Source organism: Arachis duranensis, chromosome 10 (genome assembly GCF_000817695.3).
Source record: "Arachis duranensis cultivar V14167 chromosome 10, aradu.V14167.gnm2.J7QH, whole genome shotgun sequence".
In the NCBI taxonomy this organism is placed as follows: Eukaryota; Viridiplantae; Streptophyta; class Magnoliopsida; order Fabales; family Fabaceae; genus Arachis; species Arachis duranensis.
The window spans coordinates 8500886-8520157 of NC_029781.3; the positions used below are offsets into that span (position 1 = coordinate 8500886).

The 19272-nt window shown below is 33.5% G+C and overlaps 1 protein-coding gene and 1 long non-coding RNA gene across 2 annotated transcripts in view; one reads left to right on the top strand and one right to left on the bottom strand.

The window, feature by feature from the left end:
* The window catches only part of LOC107468924 (protein Iojap-related, mitochondrial), a 107277-nt gene that overhangs the window by 67851 nt on the left and 20154 nt on the right, over window positions 1-19272 (top strand). The window lies entirely within an intron of this gene.
* LOC110277031 (uncharacterized) lies at window positions 12219-14569 on the bottom strand. Its single transcript, XR_008003937.1, has 7 exons — window positions 14495-14569; window positions 14205-14416; window positions 13984-14105; window positions 13752-13901; window positions 13486-13572; window positions 13133-13225; window positions 12219-12593 (listed from the first exon to the last, which is right to left on the bottom strand). It is a non-coding gene; the product is annotated as an uncharacterized LOC110277031 (long non-coding RNA).

A 19272-nucleotide genomic window follows, 5' to 3' on the forward strand; every position in this document is an offset into this window, starting at 1 on the left:
GGAAGTATAATGTGGTTGACCATTCGGTGCAACTGAGCACGTTCATATCCTAGGGCTTTGTGTGTGGGTGTAATGCCATCTATTAAGGAGACATGTTCACAAATACTAGCCAGGGCATCATTGTAAGAAACACCAACTCCTTCATCCCACTTAACTGACGTGTATGCACAAGGCCCAACATCAGTATACTTCAATGCATCACTGACAGTTTCATTATTTAAAAAGATGTCTCTGCCCTTAACATAAGAATGCACACTTCCTTCATGATAAGTCATGTTCGCATAAAATTCTTTGACCAACTGAGGATATACAGGTTTTTTGATGTCAAAAAGGTGATTCCAGTCCAGAAAAATTAAGTTGTCAACAAAAGGAAAACCTTTTCTTTTCAAAGATGGCAGATCAGCGAGAAATGAAGAGCATAGGGTACGATACTGGATGACTCCCTCATAAAAATCATTATTCATGGCAGATTTGAATCTATAGGGATTATAGTTTGAATGAGCGGTCATAAAATGGGCTTTGTGATCAAATGGTCCAATTTCTGGTTCTTTAACATTGTTGAGTGGGACTCGAGTGTTACCTCTCTGTGAACGCACAGGAACTGACCTTGCTCTGGGTTGTTGTGGCTCAGGAACAGGTTCCTCCGTCGCCGGACGCTTCCCTTTGGATGAGGGTGGCTTTGAAGAGCCAGGTTTTGAAGAGGCAGGTTTAGAAGGCGTTGCCTTTGGTGGTGGAGTAGGTTTGGCAGGGGCAGGATACCTTGGAGTAGTCTTAGTTCGAGCCATGGGATCACACCGAGGAGGAGAGGTTGGAGGAGAAGGAGAAGGGGTAAAGGTTCGGTCTTGAGAGCGAGTGGAAGGTTTTGTGGGCAGTTTGTATATCTTTTCACGAGGAGCCCTTTTTGCAATGACTTTCTTCCTCATAGTGGTGTGAGAGGGAAGAAACCGAAGGGTTGAGGAGAAGTTATGGAGGGAAGAGAGGGAGTGTTGGTAACCGTACCCAAAAGCAAGTTTCTAAAACCATGCAACTGCATCACCATTTGAAAAGACTTGACAAGACATGACCTCATAAAAGAAAGATCTTATTTGATTTTTAAAATTTGAAAACAACAAATTTAACCTGAAACCCTTTTTCGGCCAAAATTAAATTTACTTGATAACCTTTTGGGCCACAAAACATTTAGTGAAAGCCTTTTATGAAACACAAAAAAAAAACAAACAGGATTGTAACATTCACAATTGGGCCTTGAGGTGGTATGAAATCAATGAAACACACTTGGACCACTCTTGATCTGAATAATGAGGTTGGCCCCAGATTGAATTTTACTTGAAACAAGCCCAGATCATACTGACTAGATGGAAACGTTCATCACTTGCTTCTGTTTTAGCTTCTGTGCTTCAAGCTTCAACTCTCTCTCTCTTGCTTCTTTGGTTAATGGCTTATGGAAGAAGCTTTTCTTCTCTTTCTCTTTCTTGCTTTTTCTGAAATCTTGATGTGACTTGATTAGAAGGAAGAAGAACGTTGCTTTTAGTTAAGCAGGAGAGAGGGAATTTCAATTCTGAAACCAGTTCGGGCTTGGATCATGTAACCCGTTTGGCCCATCTGATTTCTTTGGCTTTTATCCTTTGCTTTTGTTTGGACTTTACCCATTAGCCTTGCTGCATTGTCCTTATACCTTTTGGGCTATTAACATTTTGGCCTGCAACAATAAACAATTAGTTAATAAGTAGATATAATTAATCAACACTAATTATTTATTTTGCTCAAAAATAATGTTTGTCATCATTAATTAATTTAGTTAATTTCTTAACTCAACAGTATGTTTGTATGAATTTATTTAAGAAGGAATGTTAATATCAAAAATAGAAGTGACGATATTTATTTTCTAATTTTAACAAATAATTAAATATTTATATATTGTCTTATTTTAAAAAAGAAAAAGAATAAGATCAGTTCAAAACAAATAAACAATTTTTAATAGGTTAAAGAATGTTTGTTATTCTTAATGTTTGTAATTTTTTTAAAAAAAGCATTTTTCATATTTAGTTTTATTCAATTTTAGTTCTTATGTTTTCGATTTATGTCAAAATTATCTTTTGACAACATTAGAGACAAAATTAATAAAAATAAATGTTAAAATTTTTTTTGTAAAAAATATAAATATTAAAGACAAAAAATATACTTTACTATTTTTTGTATGCTAATAAAATAATGGTTTTCTAAGTAACCAGGACAATAATTTAAAATTACTAGAGCAACTCGTCATAGCTATTTGGTATCTTTAAAATATGCACCTAAAATAAAAAATATTAATAATTAAAAAATTATTTAGCTCACTTGAAATAAGAATAAATGGATAATTAATCAAAATAATAAAACAATATATATTTTCATGACAAATTTGATATTAGAGAGTGAATTTTCATATTTTTTACTCTAAAAATGGGCTTCATTGCATATGCGGCCGATATGTTGAACTACATTGATAAATTATGAAAGAATAAGAAAATAAATGATGAAAGGTGTTATACTTTGTATTTCTTGATTGATTGAATGGTAAATTATGAAGGTAAAACTAAATATATATAGAGCATTGGCCTATGAAAGATAAAAGCAAATAAAGATAAGATAAAAATAATAAAGGTTAAAATTGTAACTAAATTTATGTATTATGTTGGGCTGAATTTGTCAGCTGTGAAACTTCTTTATTGTTGTCATGGGATAAGGTAAAAGAGCGATTTAATATGCCCCACAAGCTGATGGATAGAAGATGTCAATAATAAGTTCCGATGAAATAGTTGAGGAAGACAAATGTGGCTAGTGATGCAGAAACATAGAAGGAAATATCGTGCTTAAGGGAGAGAGAACAAGCAGCGATCTTCAGAAGGCGCGTAGAGAGCGATAAGAGAGAGCGCAACAAGAGAGGGCGCGTAGAGTGCGATAAGAAAGAGGGTTCGTAGAGCGCGATATGAAAGAGGGCGCGTAGAGCGCGATAAGAGAGAGGGCGCGTAGACCGCGGTTAGAAAGAGGGCCCGTAAAGCACGATAAGAAAGATGATGCATAGAGCGCAATAAGAGTGCAGTTGGAACTGCTAAAATAGAATGCAAACGAACTGCCGGAAAGAAGGCACAGACGGAACTGTGGGGAGAAGGTGCAGATGGCGGGGAGAAGGCACATACGAAACTGCCGGATGTAAGTGCAGATAGAACTGTCGGAAGAAAGGAGGCGCAGACGGAATTGCTAGTAAAGAACAAGGGTAACCAAGACCGAGGTAGGATTTTCACTTGGATAGATGTAATAAGGATTGGATGGATCTTGAACTAAATTGGAAGATTGATTATTCATTGTGGGAGGAGGTTGAAAAAGAAGCATGGTGATTTCTCATCACCGAAAAGTTGATAACTTATATATCCTCCTCAAGAAGGATACCAATGCTCTGATACCATGATAAAACTATGAAAGAACGAGAACAGAAAATATGAAGAAAGGTAAAACTAAATATATATAGAGCATTGGCCTATGAAAGATAAAAGCAAATAAAGATAAGATAAGAACAAATATAGATAAGATAAAAATAATAAAGACTAAAATTATAATTAAATTTATGTATTCTATTTGACTGAATTTGTAAGCTGCGAGATTTTTTTATTGTTATCATGAACTAAGGTGTAAGAGTGGTTTAATATATATTAGAATGAATTGAAAAAATCACAAGGATAATGTTAAAAAAAAACTAAAAATACCAATTATAAAAAAAGCTGAAAAGGTAAGGTTTTATATAAATAAACAAACAAGTGTTTACAGGACAATTACGAGGATAACGGACTAAAACCCCAAAGTGGCCCCTGAGATTGGGCGAGTTACCCATAATTGTCCTTAACTTTCAAAATTCCCTAAGAGTATGCCTCACATTCAGCTCCGGGACCCATAGTTTTCCTGCGACCCTTTCCGGCGCACATTCAGCAAACAGAGTAATGATCTGGCACCTCCCATGCCATGCTAGAGCCAAGTGAAATGACGCAGTATCGATTTGGCGCCCAGTGAAAAAGTAAACGACGTCGTTTCATACATTGGAGCCCTTGAAAACGGTTTGCCTTCACCATATTTATTTGAACACTCTCACACTTTGTCTCCTCTCCTCCACGCTCAGTCTTCGTCTTTCCATTCTCTCATCAGTGGCGCCGAGTTAGCTTCGTCTTTTCCATCTCCTCCACTGTCACACTTCGTTTGAAGAGTTTGGTGTTTCTTTGGAGGCAAGTGATTTTTCTGTCTTCTGCGTCGTTGAAGGTATGTGTTGGTTGAATTAATTTTTGAATTTATTTCCTGAATCAATATATGATGAAGGTGTATCATTGCGTTGTTAGTATGTTGGGTTGTCCTAGAGTTTTATGGCTGCATTACCATAAAGGATTGTATTTAAAGATTTTTGTTAGGGCAAAGGGTTTGATGTGTATATGCTCTGTTTTTTGGCAATGAAACATAGATTTTTTTAATATTGGGTTAATACATGGTGGTGACTGTGATATTAATTTATAGGGTTTTAATATGATGAACTTGTTGAATAATGTTGAAGTCCTCTGTTACGATTGTGTGTGATTTAATTGTTTTGAGTTATTGGTGTAGATGGATCTGTTATTGGATATAATGTTTTATCATGGGGAAAACTTTGAAAAAGATGATGAAGGAAAATTGAGGTATACCTCTGATAACTTATCTTGCCTAGGTGATCTGGATGAGGATACCTTAGACGTTTTCTTCACAAAGAAATATTACAAGGAGTTAGGCTATGACAAGGTGCTTCATTGTTGGTGGCTAGTCCGCGGGAGGACATTAGAAACTGGATTAAGGAATCTAAACAGTGACAACGAGTTAAGGGAGATGTGTTTCCTTGCTCACAAGAATAATGGATTGGTGGATGTGTATTTTGAGCATGGGGTGTCATCTCCAGATTATTTACAAGGACAGGAGAAAAAGGTAGGCATGGACAATACAGGAATGAATGTTGCAGAAGGAGAAGGTGCTATGGTCACTTCTAATGACAAAACAAGGAACCCCAGCAATCAATCCCCCCAAAACAAGCCAACGCCTGTCAACACCATTGACATTTCGAACCCTCCTATTAATCAAATACCTCCTACTAATCCAACACCTCCAACTAAGCCAGAATCTCTCTCACGAATCCAAAACCTCCAAGTCAGGAGAAGCCTCTTGCCAATCCAAATGATCAATCTCAAGGAAAGCCTCCTACTAATCAAAAGCCAAAATCTCCTACTAATTCCAAGCCGAAGCCTCCTACCAAGCCTATTCTCCCTAAAAGTGTGTCAACAGCAACACCCAACTCCATATCCAAATCCACCCTCAAGAAGAAAATAACAACAACCACCCATAATTTTAGGCCTTGTACTAGGATTGTTGCTAAGGGAAAGGCAATGATGCAAGCATGACAGGAGGGAGGTGATGCACTATCCTCTGATTCATATGATAGTGACGAAGATAATTTGTATAAGCCAATGATCAAAGATAGTTCTTCTAATGATGATGATTATGATAATGATGTTTGTAAGGCTAAGACTGTTAAAAAAGACATCAGATTTAAACATGCTCCTGTTGCTGCATTTGCTAAAGATAAAGACCAAGTTACTATTGAGGATGATACATTTGTTGAGGAGGTCTCAGATGGGGATGTGGACCTATGATTTGTGGGAGGAACAGGGGATGATGCATATAATGCATACGATCTAGGGGCTGACTCAGATGGGGGCAAATTCATGGCATTCTGAAGAAATGAAGACTCTCCCGAATTTAGAGGATGAGGGGACAGATGAGGAGTCCGAATATGTTTGTCCTATGTTTAGAGAAGGTATAAGGTTTGGAGAACTGCAACTAGAAGTTGGCATGAAATTCAACACAAAATGAGACTTTAAGGAAGCTGTTAGGGAGTTCACAATCCAAGAGGGCAGACGAATTAGGTTCAGGAAGAATGACAATGTGAGGATGAGGACTACTTGTAAAGTGAAAGGATGTCCATGGGTGGTATATGCATCAAGGGATCATGAAGATACTTGTTGGCAAATAAAGACCTTCGTTAATGATCATACGTGCCTAAGGGAAGATAAGAATAGGGCAGCTAACAAAAATTGGGTGGCGAGCAAACTAGTCAAGAAGGTTAGAAAGTACTCAAATTTCAGGCATTGTGATGCTTCCACTTACTTCAAGCCAAGGTTTGACTTGTCCTTGAACAAGAACTCAATATCAAGGGCCCTCTTTGATGCAAGAAATGTGGTGTTCGGGGATGAAAAGGAATAATACAAAATGCTGAGGGATTATGATCTTACACTTCTTAACAGTTAAAATTTGTTGCACTCCTCAACCAGAATCTGATCTAGTGTTTGAGAAAATGTATGTGTGCTTGAATGGATGCATGAATGGTTTCAAAGCCGGATGCCGACCATTAATTAGACTGGATGGTGTTTTCCTGAAAACTAAATTTGGTGGGCAAATTCTGTTGGCAGTGGGGCAGGATACTAATCACCATATCTACATCATAGCGTGGGCAATTGTTGGCGTAGAAAACAAGGAGAATTGGAAGTGGTTTCTTGAGTTGCTACACCAAGACCTTGGAGACTACAGGCAATATGGGTGGTGCTTTATTTCTGACATGCAGAAGGTAATTTGTTATTCATGAGTATGTATGAAAAAGGTGCATTGTTATCCATGAGTATGCATGAAAATTGTATGCATTGTTATCTCTTCCATGTGTTGATCTATGCTGTATATTCATTAGGGAATTGTATGCATTGTTATTCATATCTATGCTAAATTTTAATACTTAGGATAAGGAACGATAGATATGATGGACCTATATGAGTATCGTTTATCAAAATCAGGGACTATTATGTGTAAACTATCAAAATTATCACTTGGCTCCAGCATGGTATGGGAGGTGCCAGATCATTATTCTGTTTGCTGACTGTGCACCGAAAAGGGTCGCAGGGCAACTATGGGTCCTAGAACTGAATGTGAGAGATACTATTAGAGAATTTTAAAAGTAAAGGACGATTATGAGTAACTCGCACAATCTCAGGGACCACTTTGGAGTTTTAGTCATGGTACTTTTTATTTTTACAAATTCATAAAAATATACAATGTGAAAAAATCACTTGAGAAGTGATATTATTATTATCAAAAGTAGAAGTAACATTATTGTTTTTCTTATAAAAAATATTACTAATAAAATTCAAATGACACTACTTTTTAAGGACATTAGAAATATTAAATAATATTCTCATGTCACTTTTTAGCCAAATTCCGTTAAAAAAATGTATAAAGGGATATTGTTGTATTTTGAGTGTTTTATAAAAGGTGTTTATTTCGGTACGATGATAAATTTATACGTATCGATACAATAAAAATATGAACAAATTAAAATACGACATATGAATTATGTTTCCACGTCAATAATTAATTTTTTTTAATTACATATTATATCAATGATTTTACTAAATCATCCCTATACTTTAATAAAAATAAAAAATAAATTTTATTTAATTTTTACAACAGACTTAAATATCCTTTTCTTTTGTATTAGACAAAAACAACTATAATCCTTTTAATTTAATCAAAATTCAATTAACTTTAGTTTTATAATTTTAAATCTGAATTAATTTATAAATCAAAACCAAAATACATTTCATTATTTATATATGCTAAAAAAATTGTTTTATTTCTTATGAACTCTTCTAATCTCTACTACCCCCATTCATACCAAAAAAATTGTTCTTCTTCTTTGTATACCAATCTACTAAACTGATAAAGAGCTAACCTCACCCCTAATCTCCTATTGGACAGTAGCAGTCTATCCTCACCCTCTCCTTTCCTCGTAGCCGCACTCCCTCTCCGTCGGTCTTCAGGATAGCAGCACGCACTAGCAACCACCTTTCGTTCTCCGCCGTTCTCCTCTCCGTCTGGACAAAGAAGAAGAAGAACCCAATTCCTCTAGCAAAGACTTTTTCTCACGGCATCGTCGGCTCCGTCGCCGCTGCAGTTCACGACACCGCTCTCGTCGTTTACTTGTATTTTTTTGCCAACATCATCCAAGTTCCTCAGCAAAGACTTTTTCTCTGTTAATTTATCAAATAATTTCTCATAATCTTCGTGAAACCTCTACAAAATATTGAATTGCAAAATAATTTCTCATTTTATCATTATACTTGAATTATATCCATTTTGGTAATTCACTAATTCAGCTGGTTTGTTGGTAATACTCCAAGTTGTTCTCTTTGAAAATTGCGATCAAGTCTGGATGATTTGCTTAAGTTCATTTTGACTTTGATTAGAGTTTATTTAGGTCAAAATGACCTCCTAGTATTCTTAATGCCCAAAGAGTCCCCTTAGTTACAACATGTACAGAAGCCTGGAGTGGTTTATTGCACCTGTAATGTCACGTTTCAGAAAAAAAAAGTAAAAATTTTTTAGGTAAGAGACCTATGGTGTCAATGCAGAGTCATAGTCAATATAAAAAATAAGAAAAGACTTGAAAATCACTTTGGAAGATTTCCAAGAATAACAAAGAGAGACTAAAAAAATATAATATAACCTTATTACCTTTGGTTCTTCTAGAACAGCATTTGCAAGGATCTATGTAGAATCCAATCTTTAAGCTAATTCAGATTTTTTTCAACTACAATATGAAATTAGACTGCCTCAACACTTCTACTTCAGACTCAAGATTCTTCAGCTTTTGCAGCTTTAATTAAATATCATGATCACAGTCAACAGCTTTGAATTCTTATTCTTGTTCTTGCAATTTGGAAACTCTTTGTTGAAGAATTATGATCTGCTCCCTATTATATTCAGCTTCATGCTTAAGTTTCTTCTGCAATAGTTCCACTTTGGCTTTTGTGGCCTCAAGCTTAGCTACCACTTTTGCATGATCAGCCACTTGTTCCTGTAATCTATGATTCTCTGATTCTAAGGTCTAAACCTTTAGACCGAACATCTTTGCCTCCATATTACTTATCTTCAATTATTGTGCAGTTCCTTCACTGCTTTTTCTTGCTCTCTAAGACCATAGCACTCAAGAAGTTGAATCTCAAGACTATGTTCCCTTTCTTGAAGCATTAAAATCATGTTTTTGAGTTTTGTTACCTCTTTTTCATAGTCATCCTTCTCATGACTTACACATTCTGTTGTTTCTACATCTTTTTCTAAAGATTTTCTGTTAGTGGTGGCTCCAAATTCTACTTCTTTCACAAGATTCTGAAATTTAGGAAGGAGTAACTCATTCTTATCTCCATTTTGTCACTGCTATGAGAGATACCTATTGTTAAATTGTTATAGATCACCTTGTTGATGCATGTATCTTCCTGCTATAAGAAAAATTCATAACTATCTAGGTGGTAGTTACATCCATATAATATTTCATAAGTACAATATCTAAAATTCTGAACATTATTTGTTTCCACAACTAATCTTAAGGCTTAGGCTAGAATCTAGCTAGCTAGCTCCAAAGTCTATTTAGTGGATTTTAAATTTTATGATTGACTAGTAATTACAATAAAAGATAAAGTATTTTGTTTTTTTTTTCCCATGATATTCTCCGATCGGAAAATCAAGGACTAATCCAATCCATTTAAGGGTCGCCTATTAACCCATGAGTTGCAGCACAGATTTAAAATCCTAACACTTGCTTAAGTGAACAAGTAAGTTAATTACTTGACCAACCCAAGTTTAGATATAAACTATTTTCATAATTTAATAACTTACACTATGTGAATAATTTCCTTCTGAAACAGTACCTAGTGCTGCTCCTATGCCTTCTCCTATATTAGTGTGACTCCTTTGACCTGAGAAACACATTATTAGACATATGAAACACTAAATTCAGAATTGATGAAAGCATCTAAAAAAAATATTTATTGATATTAGACTTAAAAAAACTGAAGGAGAGCCCTTGAGTAGGGGAAGTATTATTGCTGGGTTTGACTCTTTTAGCTCTGAGGTGAGAGTAGATGAATCCAGCAAATGAAAGACCTAAAGCGAAGCCTAATTTTACTATGAAAGGCTTTGGCCCTTTCTCTTCTCTCATGATCACAATCAATCAAGTTTCTTTTAGTTCATGAAAACAGAGAGAAAGATCCTCATCTTCATCCTCCATCTCATAGCCAGCTACTCAAATGATTCATGCCTATAATCATCACAACAAATTGTAAGTAAACTCTGTATCTATAGTTAAATTTTAATATCATATAATTCTTATGATTATAAAAAGTTAATTCAAAAACTAATTACTTGAATAATTAAGGATTAGAACAATATTTATAATAATTATTTTTATAGAATAAACTTTCCACATGAGACATAATATTTTGCTTTAAAATTAATCAAATTTGACAATATAAGAGAGGTTTTGAAGGGTTTTATGATAGAAACTGCAGCTAGCAGCAGCAGGCGCAAGACTTGGTGCACCTTGATCGAATATAATTATATTTTCAGGACCGTATGCGGTGAAATGGTATCTGTCTCTTTCATGTCTATAAAACCAGTAGAACATGTCTGTTTCATGTCCACAAAACCTGTGAAACATGTCTGTTTTAGAATTCACACAAAAAAAGTCACCTAAGTGTGATTTTTGTGTGTTGTTCTGAGAATTTTTTTTTTGAATTAGATAACCTTCCGCTTATTTTTGAATAAATGAATATTGAAAGCTTGAATTTTTTATATCTAAGGTTAATCATCTATAGGTGGGAATATGTTTCTATCCCTATTATTATAATGGATTTGCTTGTGTGCTTGAATATTTTATTCACTATTACTATAATAGCTTTACTTTAGCCAATCGCGTTATATTTATACAATTATCTCGTGTGAGCTATGGATGCTTTGTTTACCACTGAAGTTGCAAAATTTACTCAGTTGTTTTTTTTTCAAATAAGAGCATATTCTAACTTTGTTCCATTAGTTTCATTCTAGTTTTCTCTTGAATTGGTGGGCTTTTATTGTTCAAGGACATAATGTATTGTGTATATATCTTGATAAATCTTTAGATTTGTTAAGTACTTCATAAGTCACAGGAAGATCCGACTATAGTGATTTGAGATGGTTTGTTTTGTAAATATTTATATATATAATTCTACCAACTTAAAAGTTATATGGAATTATTAGATTATATTTTGTTGTAAATCTTAAACTAGAATTTCTTGTACTTATATTGAATTTGAGTTAAATCTAATATGAGTATATGTTGATAGTATTTAGGAAAGTGTATTTGATTCTTTTACTGTGAAATATGTTTATGAGGCTTGCTAGGAATGACTTTCTTAAGCGCTAGTCATGGCTAGGTCGAGCCGTGACATAAATCTTAAAAAGTTATATGATCTTTTTGTTTAGTTACTACCGATGATGAGGAAAAAGAATGACTAATTATATTAGGTCAAGCCCAAACAAATTTTCATTATTGACTCATATGAACCATTAAACCATTTATTCTTTCTTTTATCAATTATTATTAAAGAAAGGTCAAGCCCAAACATGAATGCGACTAATTATCTTTTCTGATGCTTCAGCATAATTCAAGCCCAAACATTATGTTGCATTTAAAGATAATGCTAATGATATACTTAGTTAAACTTGGTGCATCATGCATCTAGATGATCCAATGATATAGATCTTAATGTAACTTTTATCAACAATTTTTATTAGATCTATATCAGTGGTTTATTTTGGTGAATCATGTACAACCAACTTTAACTCGGTGCATCTAAGACATTTCATGAATCTAAATAGGGAAGTTATGTTGCTAATATTTACGTGTTGGTATCTATTTGTGTTTGTGACAGGTACATGGGATTGAAGATTTTGAGAGATAGGTTGGGGAAATTGGCTTGAATTTGAGGAGGAAAAGCAAAGTGTGTAGTGTGAAGATGAGAGCAGCTATCTTGCAGATTAGGAGGAAAAAAAGAGTGTGTTAGTTGTAGGATTGGAAATTAAAGTAGTTTATTTGTGTGATGTTTTATAAAACAGTGGAACTGTTAATCAAGAAGGTCATGGCTTCATGACTTTTTGTGGATGAAAAGGCTATCCTAAATGGAAATTTGCTGAAAATCCATAAATCCTTAAACAGCTCTTTTTGAAAATATGGCTGCTTTATAATCACTCATTCTTGATTTTTTTTACAAAATTTACAAGCATCATAAATTAAAATGAGTGACTACAAATATTCTCAAAGCACACATTAAATGTGCTTAAAAAATATGCAAATCTTTCTGGCAAAAATTGCCATTTGTTTTCAACAAAGTAATAAATACATGTCCACTCTCATCAGAATCTGTACTCAAAATAATGTAGTCAAGATTGAAAAAGTTTTAATGGGATCCATGCCATAGTTTAGTTGAAAATCCATGCTCACTGGTGCTTCCTCTGGACATGCTTCTCAACTTTTGCCAGAAATTTATTCTCCTTCCACTAGTCAAAGGCCCTGAAGAAGAATGTCTCGTGAAAGATTCAAACTCTGACCTGAAGTACTGAGCAAATCTGTTGCTAATAATGCTACATTTTCCTCGCCGGATTGGTAGCCATACAACGGCGTATGCTACCTTTTCAAACATAGGTTGAAACAATAGTTACTACTGGAAGTTTCAACATATGGGGACCATGTATGATAGCATTGTTTAAACCGGAAACAGAAATACTTCCAATGAAAACACTGTGCACCTATTAACTTGAGTGTGCCTTAGCAAACTAGTTGAGTGTTGAATTCGCTTAAAATATGTGATATATAAAAACTTTAAAATAAGATTTTTCTTAGCAGAGATTAAGCTACATATATGGTAGAATGTAGATAGACAAATAGAAAATCCTACTAGTAAATAAGTACCCTCCCCCTTTCAAAGAAAATGATAACTTTGATCCTAACTCTTATCCAGCTAATTGTTGCATGTCAAAGATTTTATTTATGCCACATCTCTTTATCAGAATAGATAAATAACTACATAAAAATCCAAAACTTTGTAATTTATTATGACTGAATAATTAAAAAATATGATATTTTTATATAAGTGGGAAAGTATTCCAATAATAATACTGAATATCTGATCATTAAATTCCAGTTTTTCACTAAAGAATGCCCACATACCTTTTTGCATTGCAAGCAAATAGTGATGCATCACCTTAATTCTGCTATGAAGCATTTTGATGGCACTGTGTATATCAGTAAGGTGAGCAGCCACTATAAAAGGAACACAACGTGGCATTAATTATATGCAATTATAAAAAAGCCAAGCTTTATCCCACTTGGAAGAGTGAGCCACATCTAAATTATAGTAAAGTTCTTCTAGAGCCATTAATTTGATTATCATCAAATTTGTTATGAAATAGCAATAAAATTTTATAACAATAACAGAAACCAAACTTGTTTGTCTTAAAAATAGGCTTGCTGAGCAAATTAAAAACTATATTGGAAATTTAGGGTCAATGAGAAACCCTCACATTGTGTGGCTGCAAAACCAGTAAACCACCATCCGACGGCTTACGATGAGCAACATGGTCCATTGAGATCCGTTCTGCTTTGACAGTCTTCAACATATCGAGAACAATGGAAGGAGAAAGAGTAAATCTATGAACTTATTAAAAAGCATCAATCTAAGATATGAAAAACAAAAGGTAGCAAAACAGTCATGAAAACCGATATAGCTGGAGCGAACCAAAAAAAAAGAAAACAAAAAAGAAACGCAAAAGAAAAAAAGAAAGAATACTAAATTGGAGGCTTGGAGCTGTTGGGGTTGCTTTGAGTCAAAGCAACCACCCCAGCATTGATATTTGGCTCCTGAAGTCTTCCTACAACCACCGTTTCGAAGTCCTTGCTGCTGCCGAAGGAGGTGTTCTAGCATTTCTCTCCTTTTCATCTAAATATAACCTTGTTCTTAGTATGATGAAATTGCAAAACATATTAATAGAAAATTGGCAGCTCTAAAGGTTTTAACTTACATGGTACCGGCTTCCCTCCTAGCTAAGATCTGCGATTCGGCCAAGATCCATGAATTCCAGGTATCTTTTTCGTGAACATGCGCAGTGAGTACACTGAATTAAACAACCTTTATTATCAGTGTCTGCATTAAACATTTAAATTTATGTTATAAGGTCTGAAAAAATTTTAAAACTTAGCTATGAGAACGACTACTCCTATTGTTCAGTGCAGCAGAACTGACAGCACGGTTGGCCTCACTGAGTTTCATGAGGGTCAGAACATTAGCTGTAGATGTCACCGGACACAATGTAGCATAAGGAAGACTCAATCCATCATCATTGCAGCTCCGAATCTCTAATTTATTATCTCTTTTGTCCTCAGTAAGTAGGTCTCTAACTTGTTCATTGTAAATCTCGACCATTTGAACATAAACGTCATGTCATGATGTCTTTCCTGTCATTAGACATTCGAAACAAATCGTTAAGAGCAAGATAATTGTGTTGAGGAGATAATTTTAATTAAAATCATTACCATGTTTTCATTACGAAGAGAAGCAGCAAAGTTTCCATCAATATTTTCTTTGGCATCCAAGATGCAATTAACCAGTAGCTTCACAAGTGATTCTACATTTTCCTCTGCATCCACTAAAGTAATTAGATAGATGGATAAATTCTGGTACGGTTAAAGCCACTTTAATTTGCTGGATTGCCTGCCAGTAACAAATTATTTTATTGAATTAGAGATCCCACAGTCACAACTACTTCACGTTTCTCTGATTTAGTTACCTTCTCTTATTTAATTTACTGGCCATCATGATGCTCCCCACGTACGCCTCTCATCATGGAATTTTTTCCCCATAGAAGATAGATCACACTATTATGTGCACTTTTTTTAAAATAATAATCACTACAAATATATATGTTGCTACCTCAATTTACTAAGTATTGTTGCCATAAGGTTGTCACTTGTCAAAGTATATCCTCTATCTATTTATGATACTTTAAATCAGAACTGAAAAGGGTGCCGCGGAATTAATCACGTTAAAGATAAGGTTATATTATATTCCGAATTAGCTCAAAGATTGGATTCTACACAGATCCTTGTAATTTGCAAATGCTGTTTTGGAAGAACCAGAGGTAACAAGGTTATATTGTATTCTTTTATTTAGTCTCTCTTTATTTTTCTTGGAAATCTTTCAAAGTGATTTTCAAGTCTTCTCTTAAATTTTATATTGTCTCGCAGTCATTGCTTCTCTTTTCGCGTGGTGTCTCGCAGTCGTTGATGTTCTGCCCTTCGTCGTGTCTCAACCTCCCTCACTTTTACAGTTTATCTTTATGGCCAAAATTTTTAAATTTTCAACCCTCTCAGGTCTCAAGTATCAATCTCTAACTCTCTTTAACTCTATTTATGTGATTCTATTCCTCTGAAATTTGAAATTTGTTCTGAATATGCATATGATATATTATTAATGATTCTGCTGAGTTTTGAGATATTAATTTTTTGAATTTTTATTTGAATTTAGTATGTTAATATTGAATTAATCCTGTTGAGATTGAATTATAAATTCAATTATTTAATTTATTAATTCTGTTGAGATTGATTTTTAAATCCAATCTGTTGTACTTGTTGCTTTGGTGAATTATTGTTTTGCTGTCATTGATTCAAAATTGAAGCATTGTCATAATGCTACATTAGATTTACTATATAGCTTCGTATGATTTTGTTGAATTATGTTTATGATTTTTATGTTGGATGCATCTTTTAGATGTTTTAGATGAGTGAGTTGATTGACTTGCAAAAATTTATATACGAAGAGTTGATCTTTTAATAATTTTATTTTATATTTAATTAAATTAGTTCAATTACGATTCAATTTTGGTTAGACTATTAAATCAATTATTTGACCCGTTTAATAACCAATTCGATTCTCGTAACCTTGATAAATGATAATTACTCTTTATGTTGTGATAAAGGTAGCTTATATGGATGTCCATTTTCAAGAGAGAATGAATTTAATAACTTTGAAAACCTAACATTCTGTAAGTATATAAAAAGAGGTTAAGTCTCAGTGAATAATATATAGCAACAAAACAATTCTCTTTCTTTCTTTACAATTATACAGAATACTTCTCTCCTTTTTTCTTTATATATGTACACTACAACATAAAATATTAGTAAATATATATATGAATAATCTCTATTATATTGAGATATTAATACTGGTGAATATTAATACTAGAGTTATCTAATTATATTTTTTTATTTTATATTTATTTGCTCTTCCTTATTTGTTTATTTTACAACACGTTATCAGCACGAGACTTTGATCACATTTTAGGAAGACTCAGGTAATAAATTTTCATTATGTCGAAACTCTCTCATCTTGAATTTAATACTCTTGATATATCTGTAAACAACTATTTATCATGGATACTAGATGCTGAAATCCATCTTGATTCAATGAATCTTGGAGATATCATTAAAGTTGAAAATAATGCATCTCAAAAGAATAAAGCCAAAGCCATGATCTTCCTTTGTCGTCATCTTGACGAAGGATTGAAAAATGAATATCTCACATTAAAAGATCCTGTAGATCTGTGGAAAGACCTTGAAGAAGTATAATTATCAAAAGACGATGATACTTCCTCAATCCCGATATGGATGGACGCATTTGCGTCTACAGGATTTTAAATCCATAAATGAATATAATCAACAATGTTTCGAATCACCTCACGAATAAAATTGTGTGGAAAAAAGATAACTGATAATGATATGTTAGAGAAAATTTTCTTGACCTTCCATGCCTCGAATGTGCTCCTGCAGCAGCAGTATCGAGAAAAAGAATTTAAAAAATATTCTGAGCTAATTTCTTGTCTTCTTGTTGCTGAAAGCAACAATGAGTTGCTCTTAAAAAAATCATGAAGCGCATCTAGTTGGCGCTGGCCCATTTTTTGAAGCAAATACGGCAAATCATAACACCAGAAGAGGTAAATGGCAAGATTTTAGTAACAAGAAAAATTATGGAAGTAAGAAAAATTATATTCACAAGAAAAGATCTCACCAGAAGTGGGATAAAGAAAGAAATAATAGGCAAAATAAATCAGCAGAGGATAAATGTTTATGTTGTGGTGGAAAGGGCCACTGGTCGTGTACCTGTCGTACCCCAAGGAACCTAGTCGATCTGTATCAAGCATCTTTGAAAAAGAACGACAAAGAAAAGGAGACGAATTTCGTTTCAAATGATGTCCAAAATTCCACAACTCATTATGATATATCTGATTTCTTTGAGAATTTTGAAGGAAATATTGGTCATTTGATCAATGATGGAATAATTTAATATGTGGGATTGTTAAGTATTCATATAAATAAATAATGTAAGAAACTTTTTGTTAAGTTTTATCTTTTTATGTATCTGAATTTCATGTATGATATATATGAATAATAATGTTTAATAAAATATTTATGAATTTCAAAATTACTAAATGTGCCAAATTCTAAAATAATCAAGAAAATAATTTTATTGCGCATATACTTCTACTCATTATTATTATTATTATTATTATTGGCAAGGTGATGCGTGAGCATCTTTCCTACCTTTTACTAGTGAATTTGCATTTAATTTGTTGAGTTTAATCAAGAATTAATTATCTTTTAGCCACTATGGATGCTACTTTGAGTCGTGTGCAATTCTGTTTATTTTAGGTAGCATTCGGATGGATTTGATGGAGCTTCCGTAGAAAAAGAGAAGAAGGCGAATGATGCTATCAACCCAGACCTCTCTGCACTCAAACCTGAATAACTCGAGTTACATAGGTCCAATTGACGTGATTCTAGTGGCGTTGGAAAGCTAACTTCCAAAGCTTTCCAACGACATATAATAGTCCATAGTTCTTCTCTATCAATTCTGCCAAGGTTGCGCCTAACTTGAGATTTCTCAAGTTATGCGGGGACTCTTAAGGAATCAAGTGGTCCCCAACTCTCCAAGATGATGCAAGCAGGCAATCTCCTATTAATTCTAATTTAAACTTTATTTTATTTAAAAATAGAAAAAGATATTATTTAATTTTAAAAAATATATATTTTACATTAATTAGGATTAGATATAAAAGGAAAAATATATTATTTAATTTAGAAAATATATTTTACATTAATTAGGATTAGGTATAAAAAGGAAAAGATACAATCTCTCTTCTCTTACCTTATTTCGCACATTACAGTTTTTATGTGAATCCTAATTTTCTCTTTGAACCATGAGCAACTAAACCTCCACTGTTAAGGTTAGGAGCTCTGTCTATTGGATGGATTGATACTATTATTTTTCTATTTTAATTCATGTACTGATTTATAATTCAAGAATTGTTTTCGTTCTTTATCTTATGAATTTGAGTGGAATGGAAGTATGACCATTTTTCTAATTAAGTTCTTGTATAACTTGGAAAAGCTCTTTACTTGAACAACAGCTTGAAAACATATTCTCCTAAATTTCTAATTATCTGGACTTAACGGGATACATGACATATAATCCTCATATATTTGGGTAATTAGGATTTTTGTGGCATATAAACTAGAATTAAGCTTCACCCTCTAATTAGAATTAAGTGACCAAGAAATTGGCGGTTGATGAATTTTAGAGGAGACTAAAATAGTCTAAGAAATTAGGGTTTAGTCAAATATAGTTTGCCATGAATTAAATCTTTCATGATTAAAATAGTTAATAAGAAAAGTCAATCAGAAAAATAGATATCTCTGAAACCTTAACTGTTTTCTCCATATATTATTCATCTCAATTTACTGCTTGCTTTATTAATATTCTAAATTTACTGTTAATACTTTTGAACCTTCAAACACCATTTTCTACTTGTCTGACTAAGCCAATCACTCAATCATTGTTGCTTAATCCATCAATTCTTGTGGGATCAATCCTCACTCATCTGAGGTATTACTTGGTACGATCCGGTGCACTTGTCGATTAGTTTGTGGTTATAAATTCTGCACAAAATTTTTGGCACCGTTACCAAAAATTAATTATAATTAACAACTACTCATTGTTTGATTTCTTAAATTAGATAATTTTTTTTAATTAATTTTATTTTAATATTATTAATTTTTATTTCTTTATTTATTTATTTTTATTCCCGCAATTTTTTTCTTTTCTTCTTTCTTTCTTTTAGGGGTGCACATGGGCCGGGTGAAGCCGGGTTTGATGTGACCCAGACCCGGCCCGAAAAATACACCGGGTCTATTTATTAGACCCGAACCCGGCCCTAGACCCGATGAAACCAATACACTTTCGGGCCACAATTATACCG